General features: G+C 40.7%; 1 protein-coding gene across 2 annotated transcripts in view; it reads right to left on the reverse strand.

The window, feature by feature from the left end:
- DLGAP1 (DLG associated protein 1) overlaps positions 1-14,568 on the reverse strand; it is a 620,850-nt gene that overhangs the window by 486,456 nt on the left and 119,826 nt on the right. The window contains exon 2 of one of the 2 annotated variants that reach the window (XM_074944554.1): positions 11,469-11,617. The exons of the other annotated variant lie outside the window; for it this stretch is intronic. The gene's annotated coding sequence lies outside the window, so the exon portion shown is untranslated. The remainder of the gene's footprint in view (positions 1-11,468; positions 11,618-14,568) is intronic. 2 annotated transcript variants of the gene reach the window in all.

Consider the following 14,568-nt stretch of genomic DNA (forward strand, 5'->3'; position numbering starts at 1 on the left):
AATCACAACCAAGTTTCAAATTCATTTAATTGTTTGTGAATAAGGTTTTACACTATCTGACTAGCTCTGATAGAATTCATTTCTAGAGAATCTGGGCTGCTTTCAAAGGTCAGGCTGGAGGAGTATTTGTTTGGAATAAAGGAGTAAAAAGAAAAAAAAATTGTTCAAGAGGCTATTGTATCACTGTGCTGAACTGCAGTACAAATAGAGTTGTTAATATGCTTTTCAATTAATGTTATCTCATTATATCCCCTCCAACTTCAATTTCCAACTACTTTGCTACACCGTGTTTCATTAATACAGAGGGAGTAAATGGGGGTGATTTAATTATTAATTACAAGAAAGGTGCTGTACAAAGAAGAACTGCACAAATTAGATCTTCATTAGTTTATTAAATGCCTTTCACTGAGGTAATCCTGTAGTAGGACCAATGATTGGAGGTTTTTTCCATTACTTATAATTCACTAATACATAATGGGCTATATGATCTCAGTGCTTAACGCTTCACCAGATGTATATTTTGTTTTGATATGTTTAGTGGCGACAACAGATTACAAAGCAACCTCAATAACGTAATTATAGATGAAACAAATGGCTAAATATAGCCAATGCACCTTACAATTTAATTCCCTTTAAATGGCTTATGTTGAGCACAGCAATTAAAAATACTACTATTACAAAAAATAAATAACTATTTTGATAATATGGGTAAGACCAGAAGGACCTATTTCAGTATCATTGTTTATATATTACCCCTTTATTCATTCTGCTGAAACTAAGTCAGTTTTCTTTATCCAGACTGTTTAGTCAACACAAATTGTTATTTGACACCCCCCCCCCCAAAAAAAAAAAAAAAAGGTTTTAGAAAACTGATATCTTCCCACCTGAACATTTGTAGGAAGCAAAAAGAAGTAAATACTAACTAATGTCCTGACACTTCAAAATCCTTGTTCACTCTTTTTCTTGGTTTCTTTTTAACTTGTTTTTGAAAAAAGCTTTGCTTAAGTAACAATGTGGCAGGGTATGCTTTGCGATCAGCTCAGAGAGGGAGGATGAGAACTGATCGTTACATCAAAGAAAAACAAGAGTCCACAGTGTAATAATCTTCGGTGTAGTTCTATTGGTATCTCTTCCTGTGATTTATATGATACAAGCTTAGGACCCAATAGATCTAGACTGGTGTATCAGAGATTGCACACTTCCCTTTCAGGGGTGTCGAGTGAGGGGATGGGGGGGGGGGGGAAGGCCTGAACAAGATCATCCTAAACAATGGCAACCCCAAAGATCTTAAACTGGAATTGTTCTTATTTCAGGGTGCCTTCTGAAAGCTGGTCCTGTGGAGTGCTTAGCACTTTTGGGGTAAAAATTAGTAAAGTGATATTTACTTACCACCACTCTTTGATTTAAAAGACAATCCGAGAGACTGGCAGATTGGCAATCCTAGAGACTGACACTCTCTGTTTTCCCTCAGACAGGTATACCATGGGCAGCAACAGTGCAAACTTTCATAAAACATCCCACCAATGTACCTCAAACTTGACCAGCTCCGAACAAGAAGGTAGGCTAATTTTTATGAGTGTTCAATGCCTGCCCACTGTGCTGGGAAAGGAGCCAATTGTGATAGACATATTTTCTGATGTGAATAACTGTCCAACAACTAATGGAGTCAAACCATCAACTCATTTTATTCAGGCTACCTGCACATGATACCAACATTGTCTTGCTTTATTACCAACATTGTGTCGCTTTAATCCAGTGCCCCAGAAATGGAGACTCCATAACCCTCTGAAAGCCCTTGAGGGTATGTCTCAAGTGAAGTTATGATTGTAGACACATGGAAGCTTTAATTTAGCTAGTACGGATAACAGTAATGTTGATATGGCAGCATGTAGCTCACCATGGTATAGCCACCAGAGTATAAGCTACTAAGGAGCCTGTTACTCAGTTTGTTAGCCATGCTGCCACATCTACACTACTATTGTTACCCAGGCTAGCTAAATTAAAGCTTGCACACGTATGCCTACCTGTACTACAATCACACCTTATCTTGCAGTGTAGACATACCGTAGGCGATCTCTAACCCAATTCCATTATTTTTACACCTTCCATGGGACTGTTAATACATGCTCTGAATGCTATTGTTACTCTGAATGCTATTTAAACAATGATAATATTAAATATTACCAGTACATGTTAAATACACACACAGAAATAGTTGTGCCACAGGGCGTAGCTCCTCTCCCGCCTTCTCCCCACAGAAACTGCAAGGACTGCAGTGGTTGTGCTTTCACTTTATTCTTTTATTTTAAGTTCCCTCTGCCATTTCTACAACAATCCCCGTACAACAGTCTATGTACAGCACCAACAGCACTCTTGAGGGGAAGTGAGGTCTCCCTCCCTTGAGGCCTCCGTGTTTCTGAACTCAACTAGTCCTGGTCTGCCCTCCCTCTCCTCCTGGCACTTCCTTCCTACCCCTTTATCAGCCTTGGACTGATGGGGTAATTGACTTTTTTAGACCATCCAGCCGGCCAGCCTGATTGTCTAATGACCCCCCATCAGCTTTCTCAAGGGGAACTGATCACTCAGATGTGAGAGTGCAAACTTACCTGTTTGCTTACCTGCATTCTGTCACAGGCTGCATGATACAAGCTGACCACTGACTCAAGGCTTACATTTTCTGATTTCCAAATGTGATATATCACATTGCAAACCTTCTCTCCATTTTAACTTACACTATAGAATTATAGCTCATAAAGCTCTTATCTCCCTGGATACCACTGCAGTTAGACCAGACAAATTCATTTAGTTGTGACTCTCAAGCTGTTATCCCCAGTGGTCAGTCCACACTGGAGGAGGGGTTGTAGAACCACTTTACCTACATTTGCCTCTTCCTGCAGTGCAGGAGATAGTGCATAACTTCTAGTGAATGTTGGAAGAGAAGACCACGTTGCTGCCCATAATCAGGGCATTTTGTGCCACAAACACTGCGCAGGCTGAATGTGCTCTACTTGAGCATGCTGTGAATTTGCCAGGAGGCGTTACCCCTTTGACAGTCTAACATATTGTGATGGAGATGGTGATCCATTTCAAGAATCTCTGAGTCATGACTGGTTTGTCTCTCAGATGTTTGGCATAAGAAATAAAGATCTGGGAAGAAACTCAGATATACAGACTGATTCAGGTGGAAGTCTCTTTTTAAGAGAAATTTAGGGTGTGGTCTAAGCTGAAACTTGTCCTTGAAGAAAACTGTATATGGTTATCAGTGACCAATGCATTCAGTTCTCTATTCTCCTAGGAGAGTAGGCGATGGCCACTCAGAAAGCTACCTTCACTGACAGATGTAGGAGCAAGCATGGTGCTGGGGCCTCAAGAGGAAGATCCATAAGAACGTACAACACTAAATTCAAATCCCAAGAAGAAGTTGGATATCTATCTAGAACTTTCAAGAATCTGGTCATAATAGGGTTAATGAACACAGTCTACCCATCTATAGGGTGAAACGCTGAGATGCACCCGAATAGAGCTGATGGCTAGATCTGATTCCTCAAGGTGCAACAGATCACCCAAGATTGTTTGACTCTTAATCTGAGCCAAGGACACATTATGGGAAGTTGCCCAGATAGAGAAATGCTTCCACTTACTCAGGCAAGTAGCTCTTGTGGAAGGTTTTCTGCTATTAAGGAGAGCATTCTTGACTGCTACTGAACACAATATACCTTTGCATTCAACCATTGATCAATCATGATGTGAGATGCAGCACTTGAGGATTCAGGTGCAGCACAGGATCCTGGCTCTATGTCATGAAGTCTCTGGTTACTGGTAACAACAAGGGATCGAGTGGATAATTTTTACAGAACTGAATACCAAGTCTGCCTTGGCCAGGCTGGAGCTATAAAGGATCATTCTGCCAGTCTTGTTTGAGCTTGAGGATGACCCTGGGAATGAGGGATACTGATAAGTATACATACAGCAGACCGTAGTCCCATGGCAATAGAAAAGCATCTGATATTGGTCCAAGGTCCAAGCAGCCCTGGAACAGATCCAGGAACATTTCCTGTACTGCCCAGCTGCAAACAGATCCACCAATAATAGAAAACCCCCCATGTATGTGTTTAAATTGAAGGATCTGCTCAGACAGTCCACCAGGTCATTTTGAACCCCAGCAAGTGAGATAACCTGAGTGTGACCGACCTCTGAATGCACAAATTCTGCAACTTGACTGCCTCCTGACGGAGACTGTCTGACCTGGTACCCTCTTGCTTGTTCACATAAGACAATGCTGTGATGTTGTCAGCAAATAATTGGACAGTTTTGCTCTGAATGTAAAGAAGGAACAGCCAACATGCCTGGAATATTGCATGCAACTCAAATACATTTATGTGTAACTTGCCCTCATGGGCAGTCCACAAACCTGGCTGTGGAATCCGTGGCATCCAAAAAAGCCTGCAGAGCTGACTGAGACACGAGGCAGCCCTGGGTGATGAGTGATTGCAGTTGTTCTCCGGAACCCTCTGGCAGCTTGCTTGCAATGAGACATTGCCTCCCAGTTAGAGAGGTCAGACCTTGAGACAACAGAGTATTATAGTTGGTGATCCGGAGTTGTAATCTTACTGCAGAATATTTTTTTCTACCAAACGTTTGAGCTTTTGGGAATCTTTATTTTTGGGGGTAGCCCTGCCAACTCCTCTCATTCACCATGGCCACTACTAATAAGCTAGGTGTGGGATGTAAATAAAACTGCTCAAACCCTTGGGACAGAAGCTGGTATTTATGTTCCATTCATCTGGCCATAGGTGGAATGGAGGAAGGATTTTGCCACAGTGTTTTGGCTGGCTGCATAAGGGCCTCATTGATAGGCAGGGCTACCACTCCTACCACGACAGGATGAAGACTGTCAGTCAGCTTGTCAGTATTCTCCATCACTAGCCCCACTTGAATGCCCAGAGAAGCTGCCATTCTCCTGAAGAGCTTCTGAAATGCCTTAAAGTCAGAGATGCATGATGAGGAGGATGCATAAGGGGGAGGCAAAGGAGTTAGCTCTCAAGGCTGTTCTTGTGGTAACAGGGCAGGTTGCAACTCCAGAGCAGAGCAGGTAAATCCTGAGCTTGAGGTTCTGAAGGCTGATTGGTATCAACCATCACAGTCTCCTGGTACTGGCAGGAGATAGCTCCCTTCTGGGGGATCAACTCATATGAGCTATTGGCAATATAGAGCTGGATGCTGGAGGCATCCTAAAGGGCAACCAACAGGGCCATTGATGGGGCTAGAACAGTACCGGGACCCCAGGAATATCTGGCCCAAGCATCCCAATCCCTGGTTAAGCTCTTCTCAAACCCATGCTGATAAGTGTGGGAAGTGGATTGGGAGGAAACTCTAGACTCCCAGTATTGAGATACTCACCAGCCTACCTCAGAGTCTGATGAAGACACAGAGTATTCTGAGATCTATGGTGGTGCAGTACTGGAAGGGGACCTCAGTGACTGAGATCTAGATCTGCAACAGGGATGTGGCACTAGAGAAAGTATGGGCAGCTTCCTAGCCACCAGTCACATGCAGTGTGGAGGAACTGGTTCTGGACCAGAAGAAATGGAAGGAGGTGGTACCAAGCCCAAAGCTGGTGAACCCAGAATAGAGTGTTCCTGTGCAGATGATCTCAGTATCTGTGCCGCCGAGAGTCTTTGACCTGAAGCAATAGTGATTGCATAACAAGTCCCTGGGCACAGCAAAAACCTCTGGCATAGTCAGTACAGATATGGGTGGCTGTCCCGCAGTGATTTGGGATGACTGCTCCACTGCGGCTGAAGAGGTAGCCAGTCTTGCCAGTCCTTGGGAGGACTGATGCACTGATGTCTCAGGTGTCTCTGTATGAGCCTGTACCAGGGAGCAGCAAGCCAAAGGGCTTGCGCTACCATCAGTACCTGAACAATCTTCTGTAGAGGAGTCTTGCATTCTGGACTCTGAAGAGCCCAATGCCACCTTCTTCTTGTGTTTCTGGGGCCAGGACTGTTCTGAAGTCTTGGGCCTCAAAGAAGACAGTGCCAGTGACAGGGATCTCCCACATCTCCTGTCTGCAGAAAAGCTGGGCGAAGCACTTCGGGAAGGAATCAAAGAACCTCCCATGGATAACCAATGGGGTTCAAACTCCAGCCTAAGGGCAGTCTCAACCAAGATGTAACGGAGACGCTCCTCCCTCAACTTCCTTCTCCTGGTCTTGTTTCCATGACAACTAGGCTAATGGACAAACTGATCTTACACAACCTTCACACAAGCACTTGAGACAGTGCAACTGAGGGCCACTGACTGGCACAGTCTCTCTGCAGCCTGAGTAAATTTGAAATCTGGGGACCGTAGTCAGGATCCCCCAGTACTGGGTGGGGCACAATGACCCTCCTGGCTGGAAAATACTACTAAGAACTAAAGTTTGAAATAAAATAAAAAATAAAGGAAGAGAATAAAAAATGTAAGCATCAAGCGACTAAAAAAAGTACCACTAGGTAAAGCATGTGGGTGATACACTTTTTGTTCACACATCTCTACAGTGCCATCGCGTGGATATGTTTTTTGTTCACACACCTCTACAGACATATGCAAACCCTCAAAGAACAATTACCAGAAATCCTGAATAGCTTGATTAGTGTAGTCCAGCTGAGCCCTGTCACAAGGACATTAAAAAAAAAGCTGCTTCTTTAACAAGAATCAACACCCGACAAATTAATACTCTTTGGGGTGAGGGACTACCTCCTCCAAGCGCTAAGTAGAATAGGAGATCTGTTTCACATTTCCCAGTTAAACTGTTGCAGCTTGAAAGTGAACACCGAATATCTTCTTGAAACAAGCAAAGAGCACCTGTCTGCACAGTTTTTTATCAGTGAAATTTTAGAATAAATCCTCCTTATTTATTTCACAGGAAAGGTACTATTTATATCTATCACATTCTCAAGAAAAGCCAGGGGCTACACATCAGTCAGATAGGAAACAAAATCGTTCCAAGAAATATCTTACTTTAATAACTTCTTTAAAATTGCTGGTAAAGTCTGCAAACTTTGTCATTCCACTTACAACCAATGGTTGGCATCACTTGCGCTAATTTGTTTGTCATATGAAAAAGTTCTGCTCTTCAACTAAAAAGGTACAAACCAAACTCTGTAACAACCCTACAGCAAAGATGAACAGAAATTAAATCCTCATTTTAAGGCTGGCTGGCCAAGCCAATAATATTGATATTCTAATGGCTGTAACAACATGATGTAAATCTTTCCTAAATTATCTTTTATTCACAAAATGAGCCTCTCATTTTAATTTTGATATTCAGACATGTAACATCACTTTGGTATTAAGGTATTAGCACGCTACCTTTTTATACTATCCACTGTCAGACTTGGCAGGTACTGGCCTACACTTGTTACACATAAAATGAGCATTTTCCCCATTTTTAAATATATACAACTTCATACAGGGAGACTTACAATAAAGATATTATGTAGTCAAAATGCGGGATTAAAAGACAACTTCTTCCCGCACAGCTTTTTCCAAAGCTGAGAAAAATCAGAAATTTTTCTAACAGAGGCAATGTTTCACACCAGATGTCAACATATATTAAATAAGAGAAATGAAACAACAGAAGTCACACTAAAGGACTCAAGGAAGTATTTATTTGTTGGAACGTGGTAAATAGGCAATCTTATCTGCTCACTCTTTGTATAACATTGTCTCTCTCCTGTATTTTAATTTACACTATTTAAAAATCTGTCAACTACCATACTTTAATAATCACACATGGCTGTTTGCACTTCCCCTCCCCTCCCCCAAACACCCTGGGAATTTCCTACTTGTCTAGATTCACTGAGGTTGTGTATAATAGTTTTTTTAAAATATAAAACAAAAAAGGGCCATAAATAATGTTTTAGCACCGAAATAATAGTTTCTTTATGGGAGACTAATCCATAAGAATAAACTATCTTAATCAGAGAGAGAGAGAGAGAGAGAGAGTCAATCAGAATAAATTTTACATGCATCTGAGGTCACGCAGGAAGTCTGTGACAGAGTGGAAATGTGTTCACTCAAAATACTGTGCTGTTCTTTCCTGCCGAATTCTAGTGATACTTTCCTTTAAATACTCCCCATGATGTAAATTATTTTGAGCAATGTGGCAGCATCCTTATGTATCCCCTTTCATCCGCAGATGACCCTTCTGCTCCAGATAATAGCAAACTGACAGCTCTCTCTAACCACACAACATATACATCTTCTGAACTCAAAAGGTAGGCCTCCCCCACCCTTTTCAAAGAGAACAAAAATATCTAACATTGCTCTGCAGCAGAATGTTCTGGCCTCTGACTAGATGAAGGTCTTGGTGGTGAAGACAATTTAATTCTGGTACTAATTTGATTACTAGGCCCTTGTTGTTTAGGCCTAAACATGCCTGGTCAAACTGACATATTTCCTTCCTTTGCTACCATTACACCTTATTATGTGCTGATCAGAAGCAGTGTTCCCAACTCTTGCAATTTCACCATGAGTCTTATGACATTTTCTGAAACCTCCACCATCTAGAATCACGTCATTAGGGGAGTATCTCAGCTTTTTTTCTCAAAACCTCTGACCATGGCCAAGAAGCAGTTACATGAATCAGAAAGGGTCTGACTGCAGCTTTTGCAATGAGGATGTACTGTACACTCACAACTACACTGTGTCCAAGGCTGCAGTAATGGCAGACAATTACACACCAGTAAATGGAATGTTACTATTGGTATGTTTATATGGCCACTACTCCCTGGCCCTCCTGGCGACTTGCTCCTGGCGGGAAGAGAGGCACATCTCTGGCACAGCCTCGATGCTCCAAAGAGCAGCAATCTAGGAAGCCTAATGCAAACTGTGCAAGGAGGGGGGCCCTGAGGGTGAAGTGCCTACTTCTTCCTGTTCCCTTGTGAGGAAGAGTAGGACCAGTGCACCATCTGGCCCAAAATAACCTTTCAGTAAAATCTGAACAAATACATTCAAATAAGTGACAAGCAGAAAGAGACGCTGAACTCTCAAGTATACGATTTGCTATGATGTGTCCACTCAGCTCTATTCATTACCATAGGTCACAACTATTCACACTTTCGGTCATGTCATGGGGGAGAAAACAGGCTGAAAATATATGCACTCTAAACAAAACAGGCTTCCAGTGACACTAGCAGTGTTGACTCCTGGAGACGCAGACCAGCTGCTGTTCTTTTAACCACTCCCAGTCCAATGCTCTTAGCTTGCGCTTCCTCTTATATGCTCCAACTGGCCTCCTGAAAGGCCCACAGGGTTCAGGTGTTTCATGTTCCAGCTGTTAGCCCTTGCCTCACCGGCCTGGAGCCCCACAGCTTTCAAACTGCCACCGATCTCCTGCCTCTCCCAAGACCCAGACAGCTAGTGTACCCTACCATACAGCATATAACAAAATTCCTACAATTGCAATGTAGTGTGTATTTATTGCATGTCTAAGAGAGGGGTTTGGGCAGACGCTGCTATAGGTAGAACAGAACGAATAATGAAAATATTTATTAAGAAGCTTCCCTGATTAAACCATTCAATGAAAATGTTCATGAATTATTCACCCATCTCTATAAGCCGAGAAAATAATGAGCAAAATATCTGAATAATTTATTTGAATAATATCAGAAAATTCAATGAATAAATTATTCAAGATTGTTCAACTACTTCCAGCTATATGCATACAAAAGGTACTAGGCCATACTGCAGGTTTCTCCTAGATATATTTTATTCTTCATTTGAAAATTTCGTATTGTTCATTATGTTCCAAATCCAGGCCACTGCAATTGGATGCATGCATGCAGATCACTTTTCAGCTGAGATGATATGAAATCACCCTTGTTTGATGTTTTGGACACTCCTGAGTATTGTATGACTACGACAATAAGTACCTGGCCTACAGAAACCAAAAGCATCACTTTTCCAGGACAAATTGAGTTTCCCCCAGACCAAAGAGTGAGATTCACAATGAATGCAGATTCCTTAATATAGGCTTTGCTAATGGCACAATTCTGGAACCCGGGATTGCAGTAAGCAGACTGTCTTCAAAAACAAACACACATATTTTCCTTTTTGGTATTCTGTATAATACAAGTGTATGGCAAGCTGTCAGTTGTATTCAGATTTAGCACCTAGAAACTATAGTGATGTAGTCCTTAGAAATGCTTAAAATAGATTAGATAGACTGATTACATATTTCTTAAAATTATAGTGAAAGCACTATAGCGTCTCTAAATTATGCCACTAAAAATCAGAGTTAGAAGTTACATAAATCTAAGGTTGCTATAAATTGCCTCTTGTTGAAAGTTATATAAAACATTCTGAAATCTGTCATATTCCACCTCTTCTGGATTTTTTAAAACTATCTCTCAGAGGTAGATCTGCTCAGAGTTCTTTAAGGGTAAAATTGCATCAGGAACAACACCACTGAATGTTAGGCTCCATTTTGCATTTAAAGCAGATGTTCAACCTCTTTGTTTCCTATGGGGGGAAAAGTGTAAATCTGGTGCAGAAACCCTGAGTAACGCTTGATTGTTTTTTAAAGAAACTGAACTATTTTCAAGCAAACCTCTTAATTAGTTTCCAAATTCTAATAAATTAAAATTAGCCTTAAAAAAGATCACATTCAGAGTCTCATAACTACTTGGGTTATACTAGCGTAAAAATACAAACTGTTGGAATTTTAAAAATTGTACATTGTGAGAATTCGGAAGTCTGTCAGAGGGTAAGACTTTTTTGCTCATTATCAAAATATTGTTAGCATTATTCATTATAACTGAATCCTTACATGTTGTAGGTAGCCACCAGAAAACGTGGTTTATGTTGACTACTTCTGTTCATTGACCTGGCAATGCAGAACAGTTTGGGGGGGGGTGCAAGATTCTTTTTTGTTATAGGACTCCGATAACATTCCCAGCATCTGAAAGGTGGGGATTAACTCAATGCAAGGCAATGGGTTTTTCTAATCCTGGGCATTCACGTTTCATTTCAGAAGATCTTTGTCAAAGCAACAGCTTCTGTAACGGCTCCTTTGTCAAAGACTTCGATCTCTGTGAAACTGTTCAGATGCCTTAGGACTGGCCAAGTCAAAGTACGATGGTTCCCTAGCAGACAGAGATTCAGAAGAGTACATCTCCAACCACTGCTCACCACTCTCTGTTTGCTTACTACTCTATACCTCTTGAAAAACACTGACTAAAGCCAACAGCCTTCCACTGCAAGGAGCACAAATATGAGGCATCTACCATTTGCCTTCAAGAGCTGTTTTCTACCTAGAAAAATATCAGAGAGCAGAAACAATCCTTTTTTAGTTAGAATCCTGGAATTAGCCAGTCTGATTAACTACTCCTCAGAGTGAGAATTGGGAATGAGGAAGAAGGGTGGGGGAGAAAAATGTTAAGCAGAGCTGATGTACACCAGGGCTCCTGCTGCAATTGGGTTACCTTTCATGCCGTTTGTACAGAAGCCTTTTTTTAAGAAGCTTGAACTGATTGTTGGGGCACCATTGTTGATTACTTGTATCCACAAAGATAAATGATGGCTCTTTGAAATCCTGAACAATATGACTCTTGCGATTTCCTAGGAACTTTGTCTGCCAAAGGAATAAAAGAAAAAAGACAAACAAATATAAGTCAACTGAAGAGCTACAGATTTTAGGTTAATAAAATCTTATTTGAAACTGTGAAAAGAAGCCCTGGAGATATATATAATTCCTCATTACAGAAGAATATTTCTTGAAAAGTAATTAAGACTTTCTAATTAACTAGCAAAGCAGGAGACACTTGTGAAAGTTGAATGATGCACTTAATCGTACACTTTCATTCCCGGCTGACATTAAGAATCTATTTGACTATATCTAGGTGTTTATATTATACGCATCATATGGTATCTAGCCATTTCACTAACAAAGCCCTTATTTGTTACCCTTACAAATAATAAAAAAGGTGGTAGGATTCTTAGTGAACGGTATGGAGATGGAGACGACAGGTGTATCTATGAAGCAACAGAAAGATTAGGAATAATGCCTTTCATTGAAAAGGAAGAGATTAGCAGGTGCACATCTCTAGAACTGCAACTAATAACTTTGTACAAAGGCTCCTGAAAAACTAGGAAGAGCGAGGTAGCACATTACTGTTAGACACCATTGAATACTGCCAAAATCATATGGTATTGCCAAGAACATCCATAAACTGAGTTCAATACACAGCAAAGCAGACAGCAGGTAGGGTAGGAAAACCACAGTGAAACGAATCAGCTATCCATCATTGACCACCCAAGTTGTTAAAATCAGCAGATGCTGCAAAGCATTTGATTAACTGAAGCTGCACATAAAAAGGGATAGTTTGTCTGTAATAATTCTGTCTTCTAAAGAACAGCTAGCCCTCCCTCCCTCCCCTTCCAAAAATCATTCCCTCTTTCTCCAGTCTATTCATTGCTCAATCTGTATTACACATTCCACACTGACAGCAGCTGACTGCAGTGGATAAATTTCTTTCTTTCATACTTCATTCATTAGTTGGGATATTTCTTCCTTTGCTGATGGCATACTCAACACATTTTAAACAACCATATAATATAGATATTTAGGTTTCCTGTCAGATTTTTTAAAATTGCTAATAATCACTGCAGGAATGGAAGAAACAAAGAGCAATTTGGATAAGTTTTTAGCTGCAGCATCCAGCAACTCAAAGTAATGGGCTTTGATAAAAGAAGAATAATTATAGCATTTAAAATTCTTCCTAATGGCATGGATAATCCATGGCAGTTTCCTGTTCTTGGTCCAACTTAGATAAGAGGACATAAATAGAAACAATGTAAATATGAAAGGAAAGTTAATTAAAACAGACCCAATATCAAGAGGCACAAAGAAACTAGCAATTCATATCAGCGTGTGAGAGAGAAGGCTCGTACAATACGATTTCCTCACCCATCTCCCTGCGCCAAAAAGATTGTAGCCAAAGAGAGCCCTTGCTTCAGAATCTCTAAACTTTGAACTAGTCCAGGCAGAACTCATGACATTTTCATCCATAACTACAAGAGTTCTTAAATATTTCATAGCATGAACCAAAGATAGGGCCACAAATCATCTCCTTTCCCACATATAATGTCCTTAAGGCAACTACAGTAGTTGCTTACATGGAAAAATAATATCAGGAAAGTAGTAAGTGTGTATTTATCTGTCTTTTATATGACTTAGTGGCTTGAAAGAAGAATCAGGACCATATGACCAGCCACCTCTCTGTAAACCACCACCAAGTACTCCACAAACCATAGTTTGAGAACCTCTCCCTACTATATTCTGGGCTGCTTAGTTTTACCCTCATAACCACCTTCTCTGATTTTTACATAGATACATTGTGTATTTGGATTATCAAAGAAACCTGACATTTCTGGTAAAGGTATCTCTTACAGCTACTCTCCTGTCTCCTTCAAAAAAAGAAAATAATAATTCACCACATTCATTTTCAATGAAAGGCAATATTCCTAAACTTTTTATTGCTTCACAGATACACCTGTGCTCTCCATCTCCATACACTTTTGCTCATCCCATAAAAATAAAAGGGAGTTACACAGTTTTCACACACGTGAATTTCTTCCGATCAAATGATCAAGTGTCCCATTTCCATTTACACCAGAGGCAAAGGTGGAGGTTTTTTTATTTGTTGTTTTAACAGCAAACATGGCAGCATTGCACTGTTTCCAAAAGTGCATTTTTAAAAGTTTTCTGAATAAACAACCCAAAAATGAAGTTGTCATAAATATAAAGGGAAGGGTAAACGCCTTTAAAAATCCCTCCTGGCCAGAGGAAAAACCCTTTCACCTCTAGGGGTTAAGAAGCTAAGATAACCTCGCTGGCACCTGACCAAAATGACCAATGAGGAGACAAGATACTTTCAAAAGCTGGGGGGAGGGAGAAACAAAGCCTCTCTCTCTGTGTCTGTGTGATGCTGTTGCCGGGGACAGAACAGGAATGGAGTCTTAGAACTTAGTAAGTAATCTAGCTAGATATGCGCTAGATTCTGATTCCTTTAAATGGCTGAGAAAATAAGCTGTGCTGAATGGAATGTAGATTCCTGTTTTTGTGTCTTTTTGTAACTTAAGGTTTTGCCTAGAGGGAGTCTCTATGTTTTGAATCTAATTACCCTGTAAGGTATTTACCATCCTGATTTTACAGAGGTGATTCTTTTACTTTTTCTTCCATTAAAATTCTCTTTTAAGAACCTGATTGCTTTTTCATTGTTCTTAAGATCCAAGGGTTTGGGTCTGTGTTCACCTATGCAAATTGGTGAGGATTTTTATCAAACCTTCCCCAGGAAAGGGAGTGTAAGGGTTCGGAGGATTTTGGTGGGAAAGACGTTTCCAAATGGACTCTTTCCCAGTAATATACCGGTTAGACGTTTGGTGGTGGCAGCGATAAAGTACAAGGGCAAAAGGTAAAATAGTTTGTACTTTGGGGAAGTTTTAACCTAAGCTGGTAAAAGTAAGCTTAGGAGATTTTCATGCAGGTCCCCACATCTGTACCCTAGAGTTCAGAGTGGGGAA

Source organism: Natator depressus, chromosome 2 (assembly GCF_965152275.1).
Source record: "Natator depressus isolate rNatDep1 chromosome 2, rNatDep2.hap1, whole genome shotgun sequence".
NCBI lineage: Eukaryota > Metazoa > Chordata > Testudines > Cheloniidae > Natator > Natator depressus.